This window comes from Ranitomeya variabilis, chromosome 5 (genome assembly GCF_051348905.1).
Source record: "Ranitomeya variabilis isolate aRanVar5 chromosome 5, aRanVar5.hap1, whole genome shotgun sequence".
Lineage (NCBI taxonomy): Eukaryota > Metazoa > Chordata > Amphibia > Anura > Dendrobatidae > Ranitomeya > Ranitomeya variabilis.
In genome coordinates, this window is record NC_135236.1 from 520,383,119 (window position 1) to 520,404,617 (window position 21,499).

General features: G+C 45.6%; 1 protein-coding gene across 7 annotated transcripts in view; it reads right to left on the minus strand.

Moving 5' to 3' along the window:
• The window catches only part of LOC143776418 (protein kinase C delta type-like), an 89,672-nt gene that overhangs the window by 24,281 nt on the left and 43,892 nt on the right, over positions 1–21,499 (minus strand). For 4 of the 7 annotated variants that reach the window (XM_077265801.1, XM_077265803.1, XM_077265799.1 and 1 more), the window contains 12 exons: positions 6,728–6,934; positions 6,321–6,469; positions 6,144–6,209; positions 5,955–6,020; positions 5,631–5,818; positions 3,881–4,088; positions 3,173–3,321; positions 2,996–3,061; positions 2,807–2,872; positions 2,483–2,670; positions 733–940; positions 25–173 (listed from right to left, as the gene is read on the minus strand). The gene's annotated coding sequence lies outside the window, so the exon portion shown is untranslated. Of the gene's footprint in view, positions 1–24; positions 174–732; positions 941–2,482; positions 2,671–2,806; positions 2,873–2,995; positions 3,062–3,172; positions 3,322–3,880; positions 4,089–5,630; positions 5,819–5,954; positions 6,021–6,143; positions 6,210–6,320; positions 6,470–6,550; positions 6,658–6,727; positions 6,935–21,499 lie in introns of all 7 variants that reach the window. The other 3 variants (XM_077265802.1, XM_077265805.1, XM_077265800.1) reach the window with 2 other exon arrangements.

The following is a 21,499-nucleotide window of genomic DNA, read 5'->3' on the forward strand; positions in this document are numbered from 1 at the left end:
GAGTAAACCATGTCCTGCACTGACCTCGGACTCTCCTACTGAAGGTCTTGGTTTGGTCCAGTTGGTGATGAGGTGGAGGGTTCTCCTTATCCTTTGAAAGTCCATTTATAAAGATCCATAATAACATTATGTTTACATTGCAGGGTATCGAGCTCCGGCCTGCCTATATATTTCTGTGTAAAAGGAAAGACTCACAGATTATTATATATATGACATTCAGCTCTCTATAACAATTACATTGTTACATATGTCCTACACAGACTCTTCTTTTTCTCCATGGTGATCATACAGCAGAGAAACCCTAAACTGACACTAATAATTCCTTTATAAGAACGTCTGGAGTAGTGATGAGCGAGTGGACTCGTTGCTCGGGCGGTCTCCAAGTATTTGTTAGTGTTCGGAGATTTAGTTTTCATCGCCGCAGCTGAATGATTTACAGCTACTAGCCAGGCTGAGTACATGTGGGGGTTGCCTGGTTGTTAGGGAATCCCCACATGTAATCAAGCTGTGTAGCAGCTGTAAATAATACAACTGCGGCAATGAAAACTAAATCTCCGAGCCATTACAAATACTCGGCGACCACCCGAGCGTGCTCAGGAAAACCCGAGAAATGAGTACACTCACTCATCACTAGTCAGGAACCATTTTCTTGCTGCCATCGTCCTAATTAGAAGACCATAAGGATATGTGAAATGAAAAAATGTGTAAATCACAAGATGGATAAATAGATACCTCAGGGTTTATGGTGAACCAGTGATCAATGGATTCAGAATCGGCCTCCAGATCAGATCTGGTATCTCAGGCCCCTAAAACTATTAATGAGAGAACTGGGACAAAAGAAAGAAATATTAGTAAGAAGAATAAAAGCGCAGAATAATTGGAAAGATACTCACGCCACCGATGATAAGACAGGATAAAATGATGAAAATGTTGTAGTTGCCTGAAAAGATAATAGAGAAGAAATTAATTCAGATCCTTCTATATATTACGTAGAAGAAAGTGCTGTGCACACAGCGTCCATAGTGCTAACATTAAAGAGGACCTATCCGCTCTCCTAATAGTTCTGGTTTAGCAAATAGATGCGTTCCCTATAACATAACAATGCTGGAGCCTCTTTCTGTATAATAATGCCCCAGCGTCCTCTACCTATATTGTACCGTCCTTACTCAGGGTAACATAGTATTCTGTCACATCTGATACAAGCAAAATAATTACCACACTATAAAGGAGTTGTCCAGGCTTGAGGGTAGTCTGCAGTTACTCTATGTGACTGCAGACTTGTGAATCCTGAAATAAATCACTGTGCGTGCTGTCAGGATTGGCGAGTGCCGGCGCCAAGAGCAGGTGGGAATGCGACCAAAAGCTTGTGTTTTTTGCACAAATGATCATGAGAGGACTAGACGTGCATTACCTCGCTCAAGGCTTGAGGTTAAAGTCTGCACTGCAGTTACTCTATGTGACTGCAGACTTGTGGAATCCTGAAAGCCTTATTGTGTTCACTGTCAGGATTCTTGGGTGCAGGTGTGAAGAGCAGGCAGCCATGTGATTTGGATACATGTGGTCACGTGCCGACTAGACGTCCGCCAATTTTCTCAATAAAAGTGAATTGAGCAAGGCCGAATGCGCCTAATAGGAATGTGGCTGGAAGTATGCAGATCACATACTTTCAATCACTTAAACACCCGCTTCTGGTGCTGGCAGCAGAGAATACTGACAGCTCGCACACTGTGTGGATTTGTGGGTTGCCAGAGGGCGGTAGTTGTGCGTGAGCTGCTGTTGCATGTCACCCTGGTACTCTATAGGAAATTTGTGTCCTAGATCCCATGTGCTGTGGTGTGTGAGGTGTGTTGCACTCCCTGGGTACTCAGCTCAGTCTCTCTTTACGTCCAATGTCCTTTACTTCTCCAACCCATGACTTCACATCAATTTTCCTAGATAAGGAAGGGGTTAAGGGGCCTTTCCATAGCACCTGGATCGAGCGTTGATCTCCAGATGTTACAGGAGTATAAACACCCAGGGAGCTCTAGTAATGTCTCACACTGCCCAGAACAAGGTGTTATCTCTCTTGCTGTTCAGCCCTCACTCTCTATCTTCAAGAAGCAGTCACTTGCCCAAACACTAAGCCTCTCCCAATATGAGCTAATCATAAACATTAACATTAACTTTACCTTAAAGTCACTGCCTAACTACAGTCAGAACTCTCTTACACTACCTATCTTGTGTTCTAAGTCCTAAGCTATGTCTTACCCTACGCTATCCTACATTGTACACACTACCAACACTATACATTACCAGAGCAGAATACACAATATACAGTATACCAAAAGACACAGGACATAGTTTACACTTCAATACAATGCAATTGTGCGTAGGAACGCCAAGCCTGGACAACCCCTCTCAAGTGTCAAGTGATTGTCTGACCCTAATAAAATTTACATTGAAGGCAGGTAATGGTGTAAAATAATAAATCAGACATAGTCACCTGCTCTGATCCCCATCACTCCAGTGCATTCCGCTACAGTGCTCTCTATTGGGACCAGAAGTGATGATGTCCTGTTTTTTGGTTATCGGACATTTTGAGGCTTGTGATTGGCTGTAGTCGTCATGTGACTGAAGTGGTGCATCATCCGTGCACATGTGGTTGTCATCTACTATTATGAAGAATTAATTCTAGGATTAAGAAAAACAACAAAATAATATAAACTTCAATCATCAGAAACATTTTCATGTAGAACAGAGACCCGAGCTCAGCATTGTATGGAGAGCGACTGGCGGGTCCTGTATATAGTAACTGATGATGACATACCTGTATATAAGTGACGGATCGCTTCAGAGAGTCCCCCTGGCAGCAGGCAGCCGAACGTAAGGTTTTCTGGAAGAAGAGGATATTAGTATTATATAATCAGCCTCCTTGTACGTCACATCGGTGTCTATAGGAGCATTCGGGACAGGAGATGGGAGAATTATAGAGATTGACATTTATTATAATACTTACATATATAATGAGGAGGGTCCCGCATGTCGGCTGTCACTGGGGCTGCACATTCACATCTTTATATGTCTGTAAAATACAGAAAGACTTCAATATATACACATCAAACACCAAATATCTGCCAAGTGACTCTGTGATCTCTGTGTGTGAGCGGAGGAGTAAACCATGTCCTGCACTGACCTCGGACTCTCCTACTGAAGGTCTTGGTTTGGTCCAGTTGGTGATGAGGTGGAGGGTTCTCCTTATCCTTTGAAAGTCCATTTATAAAGATCCATAATAACATTATGTTTACATTGCAGGGTATCGAGCTCCGGCCTGCCTATATATTTCTGTGTAAAAGGAAAGACTCACAGATTATTATATATATGACATTCAGCTCTCTATAACAATTACATTGTTACATATGTCCTACACAGACTCTTCTTTTTCTCCATGGTGATCATACAGCAGAGAAACCCTAAACTGACACTAATAATTCCTTTATAAGAACGTCTGGAGTAGTGATGAGCGAGTGGACTCGTTGCTCGGGCGGTCTCCAAGTATTTGTTAGTGTTCGGAGATTTAGTTTTCATCGCCGCAGCTGAATGATTTACAGCTACTAGCCAGGCTGAGTACATGTGGGGGTTGCCTGGTTGTTAGGGAATCCCCACATGTAATCAAGCTGTGTAGCAGCTGTAAATAATACAACTGCGGCAATGAAAACTAAATCTCCGAGCCATTACAAATACTCGGCGACCACCCGAGCGTGCTCAGGAAAACCCGAGAAATGAGTACACTCACTCATCACTAGTCAGGAACCATTTTCTTGCTGCCATCGTCCTAATTAGAAGACCATAAGGATATGTGAAATGAAAAAATGTGTAAATCACAAGATGGATAAATAGATACCTCAGGGTTTATGGTGAACCAGTGATCAATGGATTCAGAATCGGCCTCCAGATCAGATCTGGTATCTCAGGCCCCTAAAACTATTAATGAGAGAACTGGGACAAAAGAAAGAAATATTAGTAAGAAGAATAAAAGCGCAGAATAATTGGAAAGATACTCACGCCACCGATGATAAGACAGGATAAAATGATGAAAATGTTGTAGTTGCCTGAAAAGATAATAGAGAAGAAATTAATTCAGATCCTTCTATATATTACGTAGAAGAAAGTGCTGTGCACACAGCGTCCATAGTGCTAACATTAAAGAGGACCTATCCACTCTCCTAATAGTTCTGGTTTAGCAAATAGATGCGTTCCCTATAACATAACAATGCTGGAGCCTCTTTCTGTATAATAATGCCCCAGCGTCCTCTACCTATATTGTACCGTCCTTACTCAGGGTAACATAGTATTCTGTCACATCTGATACAAGCAAAATAATTACCACACTAGAAAGGAGTTGTCCAGGCTTGAGGGTAGTCTGCAGTTACTCTATGTGACTGCAGACTTGTGAATCCTGAAATAAATCACTGTGCGTGCTGTCAGGATTGGCGAGTGCCGGCGCCAAGAGCAGGTGGGAATGCGACCAAAAGCTTGTGTTTTTTGCACAAATGATCATGAGAGGACTAGACGTGCATTACCTCGCTCAAGGCTTGAGGTTAAAGTCTGCACTGCAGTTACTCTATGTGACTGCAGACTTGTGGAATCCTGAAAGCCTTATTGTGTTCACTGTCAGGATTCTTGGGTGCAGGTGTGAAGAGCAGGCAGCCATGTGATTTGGATACATGTGGTCACGTGCCGACTAGACGTCCGCCAATTTTCTCAATAAAAGTGAATTGAGCAAGGCCGAATGCGCCTAATAGGAATGTGGCTGGAAGTATGCAGATCACATACTTTCAATCACTTAAACACCCGCTTCTGGTGCTGGCAGCAGAGAATACTGACAGCTCGCACACTGTGTGGATTTGTGGGTTGCCAGAGGGCAGTAGTTGTGCGTGAGCTGCTGTTGCATGTCACCCTGGTACTCTATAGGAAATTTGTGTCCTAGATCCCATGTGCTGTGGTGTGTGGGGTGTGTTGCACTCCCTGGGTACTCAGCTCAGTCTCTCTTTACGTCCAATGGCCTTTACTTCTCCAACCCATGACTTCACATCAATTTTCCTAGATGAGGAAGGGGTTAAGGGGCCTTTCCATAGCACCTGGATCGAGCGTTGATCTCCAGATGTTACAGGAGTATAAACACCCAGGGAGCTCTAGTAATGTCTCACACTGCCCAGAACAAGGTGTTCTCTCTCTTGCTGTTCAGCCCTCACTCTCTATCTTCAAGAAGCAGTCACTTGCCCAAACACTAAGCCTCTCCCAATATGAGCTAATCATAAACATTAACATTAACTTTACCTTAAAGTCACTGCCTAACTACAGTCAGAACTCTCTTACACTACCTATCTTGTGTTCTAAGTCCTAAGCTATGTCTTACCCTACGCTATCCTACATTGTACACACTACCAACACTATACATTACCAGAGCAGAATACACAATATACAGTATACCAAAAGACACAGGACATAGTTTACACTTCAATACAATGCAATTGTGCGTAGGAACGCCAAGCCTGGACAACCCCTCTCAAGTGTCAAGTGATTGTCTGACCCTAATAAAATTTACATTGAAGGCAGGTAATGGTGTAAAATAATAAATCAGACATAGTCACCTGCTCTGATCCCCATCACTCCAGTGCATTCCGCTCCAGTGCTCTCTATTGGGACCAGAAGTGATGATGTCCTGTTTTTTGGTTATCGGACATTTTGAGGCTTGTGATTGGCTGTAGTCGTCATGTGACTGAAGTGGTGCATCATCCGTGCACATGTGGTTGTCATCTACTATTATGAAGAATTAATTCTAGGATTAAGAAAAACAACAAAATAATATAAACTTCAATCATCAGAAACATTTTCATGTAGAACAGAGACCCGAGCTCAGCATTGTATGGAGAGCGACTGGCGGGTCCTGTATATAGTAACTGATGATGACATACCTGTATATAAGTGACGGATCGCTTCAGAGAGTCCCCCTGGCAGCAGGCAGCCGAATGTAAGGTTTTCTGGAAGAAGAGGATATTAGTATTATATAATCAGCCTCCTTGTACGTCACATCGGTGTCTATAGGAGCATTCAGGACAGGAGATGGGAGAATTATAGAGATTAGCATTTATTATAATACTTACATATCTAATGAGGAGGGTCCCGCATGTCGGCTGTCACTGGGGCTGCACATTCACATCTTTATATGTCTGTAAAATACAGAAAGACTTCAATATATACACATCAAACACCAAATATCTGCCAAGTGACTCTGTGATCTCTGTGTGTGAGCGGAGGAGTAAACCATGTCCTGCACTGACCTCGCACTCTCCTACTGAAGGTCTTGGTTTGGTCCAGTTGGTGATGAGGTGGAGGGTTCTCCTTATCCTTTGAAAGTCCATTTATAAAGATCCATAATAATATTAGGTTTACATTGCAGGGTATCGAGCTCCAGCCTGCCTATATATTTCTGTGTAAAAGGAAAGATTCAGAGATTATTATATATGACATTCAGCTCTCTATAACAATTGCATTATTACATATGTCCTACACAGACTCTTCTTTTCTCCATTGTGATCATACAGCAGAGAAACTCTAAACTGATACTAAGAATTCCTTTACAAGAACGTCAGGAACCATTTTCTTGCTGCCGTCGTCCTAATTAGATGAGCATAAGGATATGTGAAATGTAAAAAATGTGTAAATCACAAGATGGATAAATAGATACCTCAGGGTTTATGGTGAACCAGCGATCAATGGATTCAGAATCGGCCTCCAGATCAGATCTGGTATCTCAGGCCCCTAAAACTATTAATAAGAGAACTGGGACAAAAGAAAGAAATATTAGTAGTATTAGAAAAGAGCAGAATAATTGGAAAGATACTCACGGCACCGATGATAAAACAGGTTAAAATGCTGAAAATGTTGTAGCTGCCTGAAAAGATAATAGAGAAGAAATTAGTTCAAATCCTTATATATTAGATAGAAGAAAGTGCTGTGCACACGGCGTCCATAGTGCTAAAAATTAAAGGGAACCTGTCAGCAGGATTGTGCACAGTAACCTACATACACTGTCAGGTCGGTGCCGTTATACTGATTACAGTTATACCTGGTTGATGAAATCCGTCTTGTGGTTGTTGTTTAATCTTTATTTTCAGTTTTGAGTTAATGATATGCTCGTGCCCCGGGGCGGCCTGTGGGGGTCTTTATATGGTGCTCTGATTAGATATTCATCTGTATGTCTTCTGACAGGTAACTGATCCCTCACTTACCTCCCCCCCCCCCGAGTTTTCATAATGAATATTATATATATATATATATATATATATATATATATATATATATATATATATATGCAGCGCCCCAGGGTCCTGGTCGTTGCAGTAATGTCGCTCTGCCGCTAAGGGGAGTGATGTTATGTCTGACTGCACTAAAGGAGTTCACCTGATCAGGTAACACTCACACTACACTTCACACTCCGGCCACCAGGGGGGGTGGTTCTATCTAGTAGGCCACTCCTCACACTCTGGTAAAACTGGGGGTTGGACAGGAAGACAGGGAGAAGTAACTGGGGAGAGCTAGTGAGAGGACCTGTCAGGGATGGGATCCTGGCAGACTTCTAAGAATAGCACAAACCAGTGAGCAACGGGGATACAGCAAAGAAGTGATAGAACCAGAAGGAGTCGTGCTGTAAGATCGAGGCAACATCCTTCTGAGGGGAAACAGTCGGTGGCCGGAACGCCGAGCAAGTAAGGGACTACAAGCATTACTTCAAACCACGGCAGGACAGCCAATTATAGGTTGGCTGTCTCACTAAAACACCTAAGCAGACAACGGAGGCAGCTGTGGGAAAGGGGCGACTCTAGAGTGCCGGAAGAACTCCAGGCCTACCCCGTCATACGGGTGCGTCCTAGCCATATCATCTGGGGGACGGAGAGAACGAGCATCAGAGACAGACAGAAGCTGTTGTGAGGACTATCCCGGGGTGCTCAGCAGGGAAGGACTACAACACATAGGCGCTAGCAGGTAGGTGCTGATTCCCACCTGTGAAGGGGACTCCTGATGTACCTTCGGACCGGCCGGTCTCAGACAGCCCGGTTAACAGTGCCCTGGATTGGACACCTGAAGCCTTCAGTAAAGAGGTAAAGAGACTGCAACCTGGTGTCCTCGTTATTAACTGCGACCGGCATTACACTGCACCATAACATCATCTTATACCACATCTATTATTGTACGCCCCTCAGCAGGGTCACGGACCGGGTCTAGCCACCGTGACAACCCCAGAGCAGAGACTCATAGGCCCGGTACCGGGTACCCCTCGGCCCTGCGGCAGTGGGGGCGCTACATATATATATATATATATATATATACTAGATGGTGGCCTGATTCTAACGCATCAGGTATTCTAGAATATGTATGTACAGTATGTAGCAGCCACATAGTATATAGCACAGGCCACGTAGTATATAGGAGCCATGTAGTATACAGCAGACAAATAGTATGTGGCCTGTGCTATACTATGTGGCTGCTATATACATACATATAGTAGAATAGCCGATGCGTTAATACAGGCCACGCAGTATATAACACAGCCCACATACTATATAACACAACCTACGCAGTATATAACACAGGCACACAGGCAACGTAGTATATAGCACAGGCCACGCAGTATATTAGTCTACGTTCACATTAGCGTTCGGCGCCGCAGCGTCGCCGCATGCGTCATGCGCCCCTATATTTAACATGGGGGCGCATGGACATGCGTTGTGCTGCGTTTTGCGACACATGCGTTTTTTTGACCACAAGCGTTGGGCGCAGAGAATGCAGCAAGTTGCATTTTTTTTGCGTCCAGCTTTCGGCGAAAAAGGACGCATGCGTCGCAAAACGCAGCGTTTTAGCGTGCGTTTTGTTGCGTTTTTGTTTGCGTTGTGCGTTGCGTCGCCGACGCAGCGGCGCACAACGCAAACGTGAACATAGCCTAACACAGGCACAGGCGACGTAGTATATAGCACAGGCCATGCAGTATATAGCACAGGCCACGTAGTATATTGCACAGCCCACGTAGTATATTGCACAGCCCACGCAGTATATAGAAATGTGGGCATCATATCCCTGTTAAAAAAAAAATAAAAATAAAAATAGTTATATACTCACCTTCCGTTGGCCCCGAATCCAGGCGAAGTGGTTACTGACGCTCCCCGCGTGCTCCGGTCCCAAGTGTGCATTGCGGTCTCGCGAGATGATGACGTAGCGGTCTCGTGAGACCGCTACATCCATCATCTCGCGAGACCGCAATGCATGGAGTGGTCACCGGAGCGTCGCGAAGAGCGGGAAAGGCCGGTTCTGGATCCGAGGGGCCGACGGATGGTGAGTATTGTATATATATATATATATATATATATATATATATATAGATGGTGAGGGCGGGCATTAGCGGCAGGCAGACCAGGCAGCTGCCTAGGGCCGCCGCTGCCCCAGGGGCCTCCAGTCAGTGGCGTACTGCTAATAGTGGCACATCACACAGACACTATGGGGCCCGTGGGTCAGGGGGCCCACCTGCCGCCAGCGCCGACTCCCCCTGCCACCGCCACATTGGACTATACCTGCTTCTATGACGCTGTTACAGCTCAAAGCAATCATGGAGGAGAGAGCGTCAGATGACGCTCCCTCTCCCATCATTGCCTCGGACACTGTGGGTGTGCGATGACGTCACTTCATCGCGCACCCGCTGTGTGCTGGGCCCGGGCAGTGCAGCATCTGAGACTGGAGCCGAGCCTAGAGTACTGGACTGTGGGGCCATTCTCGGGGGGGGGGGGGGGGTAAGTGTATTATATTCTGTGGGGGGGACATTATATTTTATGGGGAGGTGGGCATTATGATATTCTATAGGAAGTACATTATATTCTATCAGGAGGTGGGCTGCGTTATATTCTATGGGGGGTACATTATATTCTATGGGGAGGTGGGCTGTATTATATTCTATCGGGGGTACATTATATTCTATGGGGAGGTGGGCTGTATTATATTCTATGGGGGTACATTATATTCTATGGGGAGGTGGGCTGTATTATAATCTATGGGGGAACATTATATTCTACAGGGAGGTGGGCTGTATTATATTCTATGGAAGGTACATTATATTCTATGGGGAGGTGGGCTGTATTATATTCTATGGGGGGTACATTATATTCTATGGGGAGGTGGGCATTATTATATTCTATAGGACAGTGTTCCCCAAGTCCAGTCCTCAAGAGCCACCAACAGATCATGTTTTCAGGATTTCCTTAGTATTGCACAGGTGATGGAATTATTGCCTGTGCAGCTGATGCAATTATCACCTGTGTATTATATTCTATGGGGACTACATTATATTCTATGAGGAGGTGGGCTGTATTATATTCTATGGGGGTACATTATATTCTACGGGGAGGTAGGCTGTATTATATTCTATGGGGGTACATTATATTATATGGGGAGGTAGGCTTTATTATATTCTATGGGGGTACATTATATTCTATGGGGAGGTGGGCTGTACTATATTCTATGGGGGGTATATTGTATTCTATGGGAAGGTGGGCTCTACATTATATTCTATGGAGAGGTGGGCTTTATTATTTTCCTTGAGGGGTACATTACATTCTATGGGGAGGTGGGCTTTATTATATTCTATGGGGGATACATTATATTCTATGGGGAGGTTGGTTGTATTATATTCTATAGGAAATACATTATATTCTATCTGGAGGTGGGCTGTATTATATTCTATGGGGGTACATTGTATTCTATGGGAATGGGGGGTTTACATTATATTCTATGGGCAGGTGGGCTTTATTATATTCTATGGGGTTACGTTATATTCTATGGGGAGGTGGGCTGTATTATAGTCTATAGGGGCACATTATATTCTATGGGGAGGTGGGCTGTATTATAGTCTATGGGGGGACATTATATTCTATGGGGAGATGGGCTTTACTATATTGTATGGGGGTACATTATATTCTATGGGGAGGTGGGCTGTATTATATTCTATGGGGGGTACATTGTAATCTATGGGGAGGTGGGCTGTATTATATTCTATGGGGGCTACATTATATTCTATGGGGAGGTAAGCTATATTATAATCTATGGGGTTACATTATATTCTATGGGGAGGTGGGCTTTATTATATTCTATGGGGGGTACATTATATTCTATGGGGAGGTCGGCTGTACTATATTCTATGGGGGTACATTGTATTCTATGGGGAGGTGGGCTGTATTAAATTCTGTGGGAAGGCTACATTATATTCTATAGGGAGGTGGGCTTTATTTTATTCTATGGGGTACATTATATTCTATGGGGAGTTGGGCTGTATTATATTCTATGGGAGGTACATTGTATTCTATGGCGAGGTGGGCTATATTATATTCTATGGAGGGTACATTATATTCTATGGGAAGGTGGGCTGTATTATATTCTATGGGGGTACATTGTATTCTATGGGGAGGTGGGCTGTATTATATTCTTTGGGGGGCTACATTATATTCTATGGGGAGGTGGGCTGTATTATTTTCTGTGGGGGTACATTATATTCTATAACGAGGTGGGCTGTATTATAGTCTATGGGGGCTACATTATATTCTATGGTGAGGTGGGCTGTATTATATTCTATGGAGGGGCTGCATTATACTCTGAGGGGGCTACATTATACTCTGGGGTGGATGCATTATACTCTGTGGGCTGGCTGCATTATACTCTGGTGGGGTGGCTGCATTATACTCTGGTGGGGTGGCTGCATTATACTATATGTGGGCTGCATTATACTGTATCGAGGACTATGGAGAATACATTATACTATATGAAGAACTATGGGGTGCATTATAATCTGGGAAGTGAATTGTACTACATGGATGACTGGCGGTGCATTATACTCTATATATTGAGCACTATGAGGAGTGTATTATACTATATGGAGGACTGAGCAGCATATTTTAATATATGGAGGACTATGAGGAGTGTATTATACTATATGGAGGATTATGGGAAGTGTATTATATTATATGGAGGACTGAGGAGTGTATTTTAATTTATGGAGGACTATAAGGAGTGTATTATACTATACTGAAGACTATGGGGAGTGTATTATAATATATGGAGGACTATGGGGCACATTATAATATATAGAGGACTATGGGGAGTATTATACTAAACAAGCAAAATGCTGCATATTCATCAAGTGATTGGATTGTTTATGGCAGAACAAAAAGAGGCCGGGAAACAAGCGTCAAATGATATCAATATTGTTGATCACACTCGTTTAGCGGCCTGAACTCAGCACATGTAAATAGAACAGAATTGCTTCTGTGTGATGTCTGTGCAATATGTTAGCATTTGGGGCCCCGCTTTGAACTTTTGCCTAGGGCCCCACTTTGCCTAAAACCGGCCCTGACCTTAGATATCCTGATTATTATTATTGGGTCCTTAATGGTATTTTAATAATACAAATAAAAGTTATTTTTAAGCTTGGTTTTCTAGTTCTTTGGTTTTCTGTATTGAAAGACACAATATTAACCCTTTCCTGTCATCTCTCTGCTTTTTCATGTACTAAATGGAAAGTAATACTTTGCTTTAGGACATGAAAAGGCTTTGGTGGTGATGTTAGGAGCTCCCCTCTCACCTAGCCCACTTAGATATCACAGTCAATAACGATCATGGCATCTGGAAGTTTGACATAGGGAAGAGACGAGGCACCCTCTGAGGAAGTGTTCATGAAACATGTGTCGGGGCTGAGGGAAGCACGCACATACCGCACATACCCTGCTGCAGTCCACTGCATGTTCATTTCTCTCTATCATCCATAGGTAATGTAAAAATATTTTATATACCATTGTGTCAGTCTCCATATTGATCTCATAACAGCCACTGGGCTTGTACTGGGGAGAAACCTAAATCCTTGCCAATATGCACTGGCCCTATATATTCTTTATCCCACAACCCCAAACAGTTGTTCAACACCTTTAACTCCCTCCTCCGCCCACCACTGCCCCCTCTGACTTCCTTAATCTCTGCTGAGGACTTTGCCACACACTTCAAAAATAAGATAGACCAAACAAGGCAAGTCTCTGTTGTCCGACCACCACCACAACCATTTGTATGCCAGAACAATGCCCTAACCCCTAACTTCCCTCTCCAAAATCACTGAAGGACAGCTTGCTCATCTTCTCTCCAAATCACACCTCACCACTAGGGTTGAGCGACTTTCATTTTTTTAAGATCGAGTAGGGTTTTGGGAAACCCGATTTTGTCCAGAGTCGAGTCGAGTGCAGTCGGCCGATTATCGCTAAAAGTCGGGGATCGACCGAAACACGAAACCCAATGCAAGTCAATGGGGAAGCATAGTCGGCAGTGAGTGGAGGCCAGGAAAACACCTACAGTGCCCATTTTAATGCCAAAAACATCCATTCTTGTTTCTGAAGCTTGCCAATCTTAATTAACTGTATAATAATAGTTGGGCATAGGGAATTGGGGGAAAGTTGTGGGGGGAGTAGGGCTGGCTCAAGTTTTTCGTGGGCCCAGGAAATGCGGACTACGTCACGGCGGTGTTGCAGGGAAAGGTAAGTATTTAAAAGTTGCAAGTGCTGTGATCCTGAGCAAGCAGGGGGGGGCCCACTCGTTCGCATTGCCACTGGCACAGGGCCCCTCAAAGTACGGCGGTGTGTTTGCATGGCGGGGGCGCCTCCCACCAGCAGCGACACTTTTGCGTACTCTGAGGGGCCCTGTGCCAGTGACGTCGCCAACGAGTATGCCCCCCCACCTGATGAAGGAACCTGCACTTTCATCTGCACCTTCCTCTTTGTCCCTGTGTAAGGTGGTATAACATGCGGGAAGGGGAACCTTACTTTCAGCAGGGACAGATTCTGGCTGTGTAGAGTACAAGGGGAATGTAGTGGTCTAGGTCAATGTACCAGCAGACTCATTTAGCAGTGGCTGGGCAATGGGCAGGATGAGGAGGAAACAGATATAGGGCCAAAGAATAAAGTAGGCTACATGCAGTTCAAAATTGGTAACAGGACTAAACAGGCGGCATTGCTTTGTTCAGTGGAGTAGCAAACCCAAGAGCAGCAGACACTGTTTCAAGGGCCTAACCACACTAGTAGGCCAAATGCAGTTTAATATCTGATAGTATAGGGCGAAAGCCAGAATGTGGAAGCTCAGCTTTGTTCAGTTGAGGACAACACCAGGGAGGGGCAGACACCTTTAGTAGGCCGGAAAAGCCTATTGCATTTTTTAAAATGGTAATTTGGAGCAGAAGGTTGAAGCTCAGCTTTATTTAGTTGAGGGCAACACCAGGGAGGGGCAGAAGCCGTTAGTAGGCCCTAACCACCAATTTTTTTTTTTTTAAAACCACTTAATGAGAGCCGGAAGGTTGAAGCTCAGCTTTATTTAGTTGAGGACAACACCAGGGAGGGGCAGAAGCCGTTAGTAGGCCCTAACCACCATTTTTTTTTTTTTTAAAACCACTTAATGAGAGCCGGAAGGTTGAAGCTCAGCTTTATTTAGTTGAGGACAACACCAGGGAGGGGCAGAAGCCGTTAGTAGGCCCTAACCACCAATTTTTTTTTTTTTAAAACCACTTAATGAGAGCCGGAAGGTTGAAGCTCAGCTTTATTTAGTTGAGGACAACACCAGGGAGGGGCAGAAGCCGTTAGTAGGCCCTAACCACCATTTTTTTTTTTTTTAAAACCACTTAATGAGAGCCGGAAGGTTGAAGCTCAGCTTTATTTAGTTGAGGACAACACCAGGGAGGGGCAGAAGCCGTTAGTAGGCCCTAACCACCAATTTTTTTTTTTTTAAAACCACTTAATGAGAGCCGGAAGGTTGAAGCTCAGCTTTATTTAGTTGAGGACAACACCAGGGAGGGGCAGAAGCCGTTAGTAGGCCCTAACCACCATTTTTTTTTAAAAACCACTTAATGAGAGCCGGAAGGTTGAAGCTCAGCTTTATTTAGTTGAGGACAACACCAGGGAGGGGCAGAAGCCGTTAGTAGGCCCTAACCACCATTTTTTTTTAAAAACCACTTAATGAGAGCCGGAAGGTTGAAGCTCAGCTTTATTTAGTTGAGGACAACACCAGGGAGGGGCAGAAGCCGTTAGTAGGCCCTAACCACCAATTTTTTTTTTTTTAAAACCACTTAATGAGAGCCGGAAGGTTGAAGCTCAGCTTTATTCAGTTGAGGACAACACCAGGCAGGGGCACACAGACAGACACCTTTAGTAGGCCGGAAAAGCCTATTGCATTTTTTAAAATGGTAATTTGGAGCAGAAGGTTGAAGCTCAGCTTTATTTAGTTGAGGGCAACACCAGGGAGGGGCAGAAGCCGTTAGTAGGCCCTAACCACCATTTTTTTTTTTTTTAAAACCACATAATGAGAGCCGGAAGGTTGAAGCTCAGCTTTATTTAGTTGAGGACAACACCAGGGAGGGGCAGAAGCCGTTAGTAGGCCCTAACCACCATTTTGTTTTTTAAAACCACATAATGAGAGCCGGAAGGTTGAAGCTCAGCTTTATTTAGTTGAGGGCAACACCAGGGAGGGGCAGAAGCCGTTAGTAGGCCCTAACCAAAGTTGAAGGCCAAATGCAGTTTAATTTCTGATACTATAGGCCGAAAGCCAGAAGGTGGAAGTTCCGATTTAGACAGTGGAGGACAATTTGAATTAGGGACTGCAGACAGACTTAGTAGGCTGTCCCCTGTGGACCATGCATCCACCACATTAACCCATTGCGCCGTAATGGACACGTAATCTTCCGTGGCCATGCCTACAGGTCCATGCGTCTGTTGTCAGGTGCACCTTTGTACTCACAGATTGCCAGAGTGCATGGACAATGCGGTCTTCTACATGCTGGTGGAGGGTTGGGATGGCTTTTCTCGCAAAAGAAGTGTCGACTGGTTAGCTTGTAGCGTGGTACAGCGTAGTCCATCATGGCCTTATTAATAGTAAATAAAATATATAACTAGGCTCTATGAACTTTTAAATAGGTTCCAGGGGTACACGGGCAGCATTGGTGTGGTCAGTGGAGGAGTATTGCAAGTAGGGGCTGCAGACAGGCTATCAAAGGCCTAAAATAACAAACAGTAGGCAGTCATGGCAGTTTTACATCGGTTACATGGATACACAGGCAGGCACTCCAGGCAGCATTGTGGTCAGTGGAGGAGTATTGCAAGTAGGGGCCGCAGACAGGCTATCAAAGGCCTAAAATAACAAACAATAGGCTCATGGCAGTTTTACAGCGGTTACATGGATACACGGGCAGGCAGCTTGGTGGTCAGTGGAGGAGTATTTAAAGTAGGGACCGCAGACAGGCTATCAAAGGCCTAAAATAACAAACAGTAGGCAGTCATGGCAGTTTTACATCGGTTACATGGATACACAGGCAGGCACTCCAGGCAGCATTGTGGTCAGTGGAGGAGTATTGCAAGTAGGGGCCGCAGACAGGCTATCAAAGGCCTAAAATAACAAACAGTAGGCAGTCATGGCAGTTTTACATCGGTTACATGGATACACAGGCAGGCACTCCAGGCAGCATTGTGGTCAGTGGAGGAGTATTGCAAGTAGGGGCCGCAGACAGGCTATCAAAGGCCTAAAATAACAAACAGTAGGCAGTCATGGCAGTTTTACATCGGTTACATGGATACACAGGCAGCTAGGTGGTGAGTGGAGGAGTATTTAAAGTAAGGACCGCAGACAGGCTATCAAAGGCCTAACATAACAAACAATAGGCTCATGGCAGTTTTACAGCGGTTACATGGATACACGGGCAGGCAGCTTGGTGGTGAGTGGAGGAGTATTTAAAGTATGGACCGCAGACAGGCTTCGAAGGCCTAACACAATAAAATGGGCTGGCTGTAGGCACTTTAAAATTGGTTCCAGGGGTACACGGGCAGCAGTGGTCTGGTCAGTGGAGGCCTAGTGGAAGTATGGACCGCAGACAGGCTTCGAAGGCCTAACACAATAAAATGGGCTGACTGTAGGCACTTTAAAATTGGTTCCAGGGGTACACGGGCAGCAGTGGTCTGGTCAGTGGAGGACTAGTGGAAGTATGGACCGCAGACAGGCTTCGAAGGCCTAACACAATAAAATGGGCTGGCTGTAGGCACTTTAAAATTGGTTCCAGGGGTACACGGGCAGCAGTGGTCTGGTCAGTGGAGGACTAGTGGAAGGAGGGAGCGCAGAAAGGCTTCAAAGGCCTAACATAACAAACAATAGGCTCATGGCAGTTTTACAGCGGTTACATGGATACACGGGCAGGCAGCTTGGTGGTGGTGAGTGGAGGAGTATTTAAAGTAGGGACCGCAGACAGGCTATCAAATGCCTAACATAAAAAAACAATAGGCTCATGGCAGTTTCACAGCGGTTACATGGATACACGGGCAGGCAGCTTGGTGGTGGTGAGTGGAGGAGTATTTAAAGTAGGGACCGCAGACAGGCTATCAAAGGCCTAACATAACAAACAATAGGCTCATGGCAGTTTTACAGCGGTTACATGGATACACGGGCAGGCAGCTTGGTGCTGAGTGGAGGAGTATTTAAAGTATGGACCGCAGACAGGCTTCGAAGGCCTAACACAATAAAATGGGCTGGCTGTAGGCACTTTAAAATTGGTTCCAGGGGTACACGGGCAGCAGTGGTCTGGTCAGTGGAGGCCTAGTGGAAGTATGGACCGCAGACAGGCTTCGAAGGCCTAACACAATAAAATGGGCTGACTGTAGGCACTTTAAAATTGGTTCCAGGGGTACACGGGCAGCAGTGGTCTGGTCAGTGGAGGACTAGTGGAAGTATGGACCGCAGACAGGCTTCGAAGGCCTAACACAATAAAATGGGCTGGCTGTAGGCACTTTAAAATTGGTTCCAGGGGTACACGGGCAGCAGTGGTCTGGTCAGTGGAGGCCTAGTGGAAGTATGGACCGCAGACAGGCTTCGAAGGCCTAACACAATAAAATGGGCTGGCTGTAGGCACTTTAAAATTGGTTCCAGGGGTACACGGGCAGCAGTGGTCTGGTCAGTGGAGGCCTAGTGGAAGGAGGGACCGCAGACAGGCTTCGAAGGCCTAACACAATAAAATGGGCTGGCTGTAGGCACTTTAAAATTGGTTCCAGGGGTACACGGGCAGCAGTGGTCTGGTCAGTGGAGGACTAGTGGAAGGAGGGAGCGCAGAAAGGCTTCAAAGGCCTAACATAACAAACAATAGGCTCATGGCAGTTTTACAGCGGTTACATGGATACACGGGCAGGCAGCTTGGTGGTGGTGAGTGGAGGAGTATTTAAAGTAGGGACCGCAGACAGGCTATCAAAGGCCTAACATAAAAAAACAATAGGCTCATGGCAGTTTCACAGCGGTTACATGGATACACGGGCAGGCAGCTTGGTGGTGGTGAGTGGAGGAGTATTTAAAGTAGGGACCGCAGACAGGCTATCAAAGGCCTAACATAACAAACAATAGGCTCATGGCAGTTTTACAGCGGTTACATGGATACACGGGCAGGCAGCTTGGTGCTGAGTGGAGGAGTATTTAAAGTATGGACCGCAGACAGGCTTCGAAGGCCTAACACAATAAAATGGGCTGGCTGTAGGCACTTTAAAATTGGTTCCAGGGGTACACGGGCAGCAGTGGTCTGGTCAGTGGAGGCCTAGTGGAAGTATGGACCGCAGACAGGCTTCGAAGGCCTAACACAATAAAATGGGCTGACTGTAGGCACTTTAAAATTGGTTCCAGGGGTACACGGGCAGCAGTGGTCTGGTCAGTGGAGGACTAGTGGAAGTATGGACCGCAGACAGGCTTCGAAGGCCTAACACAATAAAATGGGCTGGCTGTAGGCACTTTAAAATTGGTTCCAGGGGTACACGGGCAGCAGTGGTCTGGTCAGTGGAGGCCTAGTGGAAGTATGGACCGCAGACAGGCTTCGAAGGCCTAACACAATAAAATGGGCTGGCTGTAGGCACTTTAAAATTGGTTCCAGGGGTACACGGGCAGCAGTGGTCTGGTCAGTGGAGGCCTAGTGGAAGGAGGGACCGCAGACAGGCTTCGAAGGCCTAACACAATAAAATGGGCTGACTGTAGGCACTTTAAAATTGGTTCCAGGGGTACACGGGCAGCAGTGGTCTGGTCAGTGGAGGACTAGTGGAAGTATGGACCGCAGACAGGCTTCGAAGGCCTAACACAATAAAATGGGCTGGCTGTAGGCACTTTAAAATTGGTTCCAGGGGTACACGGGCAGCAGTGGTCTGGTCAGTGGAGGCCTAGTGGAAGTATGGACCGCAGACAGGCTTCGAAGGCCTAACACAATAAAATGGGCTGGCTGTAGGCACTTTAAAATTGGTTCCAGGGGTACACGGGCAGCAGTGGTCTGGTCAGTGGAGGACTAGTGGAAGGAGGGACCGCAGACAGGCTTCGAAGGCCTAACACAATAAAATGGGCTGGCTGTAGGCACTTTAAAATTGGTTCCAGGGGTACACGGGCAGCAGTGGTCTGGTCAGTGGAGGACTAGTGGAAGGAGGGAGCGCAGAAAGGCTTCAAAGGCCTAACATAACAAACAATAGGCTCATGGCAGTTTTACAGCGGTTACATGGATACACGGGCAGGCAGCTTGGTGGTGGTGAGTGGAGGAGTATTTAAAGTAGGGACCGCAGACAGGCTATCAAAGGCCTAACATAAAAAAACAATAGGCTCATGGCAGTTTCACAGCGGTTACATGGATACACGGGCAGGCAGCTTGGTGGTGGTGAGTGGAGGAGTATTTAAAGTAGGGACCGCAGACAGGCTATCAAAGGCCTAACATAACAAACAATAGGCTCATGGCAGTTTTACAGCGGTTGCATGGATACACGGGCAGGCAGCTTGGTGCTGAGTGGAGGAGTATTTAAAGTATGGACCGCAGACAGGCTTCGAAGGCCTAAAATAACAAACAATAGGCTCATGGCAGTTTTACAGCGGTTACATGGATACACGGGCAGGCAGCTTGGTGGTCAGTGGAGGAGTAGGGACCGCAGACAGGCTATCAAAGGCCTAAAATAACAAACAATAGGCTCATGGCAGTTTTACAGCGGTTACATGGATACACGGGCAGGCAGCTTGGTGCTGAGTGGAGGAGTAGTGCAAGGAGTGTCTGTCCCAGTACTCCCAAAATATAAATAGATGTTAATGTCTCGCAAAACAACCAAAACAAAAAAAAAGATGGCATACTTAGGTACAGGGGTGGGCTCATCTGCTGTGTTTCTGACATAGTAATTTGGCAGTAACTATTTAATGGTGCCAATATAGGACACAGACACAGACTACTTTAAGTTGCATCATAGATGTCTACAAATTTGTATTGTCAGTGCCAGACATTGAATGATGTCAGCGAATAGACTAAAGATTGGTGGAGCTGTGCGACATAATTTTGCACGTAGTAGAGCCCAGTTTGAGCTGGGGTAGGGGGGAACTCTCTTGAGGCCGGCGGGACCGCCCCAGGGCCACTCATGTTACAACGGTGTGTCTGACGTTGGGTGCGCACCACCACCGCCAGAGACACTACATTGTACTATGAGGGACCCAGTAGCAATGCCGTCAACCAAAAGCGAGCACACCCACCTCTTCAGACAAACAGCAGTCTCACGGGTGCTTGCGCCAAGTCGCGATACCACGGCCCCGTGTGGGGAGTTTGGCCATTTAGGGAGGTGTAAACATGTCGTATGCTGTACAATCTGCAGCAGCAAATTAGACATTAGAAAAGTAATTCACAGGCAAGAGCTTTTCATAGGAAAGCTAGGTGTCGGCCGGGCAAGGTGGGGCAAAAGATTTTGAAATCCAGTTGTGGTTCATTTTAATGAATGTTAGATCGTCAACATTTTGGGTAGCCAGACGAGTCCTTTTTTCGGTTAATATTGACCCTGCAGCACTGAATACTCTTTCTGATAGGACACTTGCTGCCGGGCAAGCAAGCTCCTGCAATGCATATTCTGCCAATTCTGGCCAGGTGTCTAATTTGGAGGCCCAGTAATCAAATGGGAATGACGGTTGAGGGAGAACATCGATAAGGGATGAAAAATAGTTAGTAACCATACTGGACAAATGTTGTCTCCTGTCACTTTCAATTGATGCAGCAGTACCTGTCCTGTCTGCGGTCATAGCAAAATCACTCCACAACCTGGTCAGAAAACCCCTCTGTCCAACGCCACTTCTGATGTGTGCACCCCTAACACTCCTAGTCTGCTGCCCCCTGGAGCTCGTGTGAGAACGATCACGTGCGCTGTGTGCTGGGAATGCCTGAAGCAAACGGTCAACAAGAGTTGATTGTTTGGTTGCTAATATTAGTTCCAAGTTCTCATGTGGCATAATATTTTGCAATTTGCCTTTATAGCGTGGATCAAGGAGGCAGGCCAACCAGTAATCGTCATCGTTCATCATTTTCGTAATGCGTGTGTCCCTTTGTAGGATACGTAAGGCATAATCCGCCATGTGGGCCAAAGTTCCACTTGTCAAA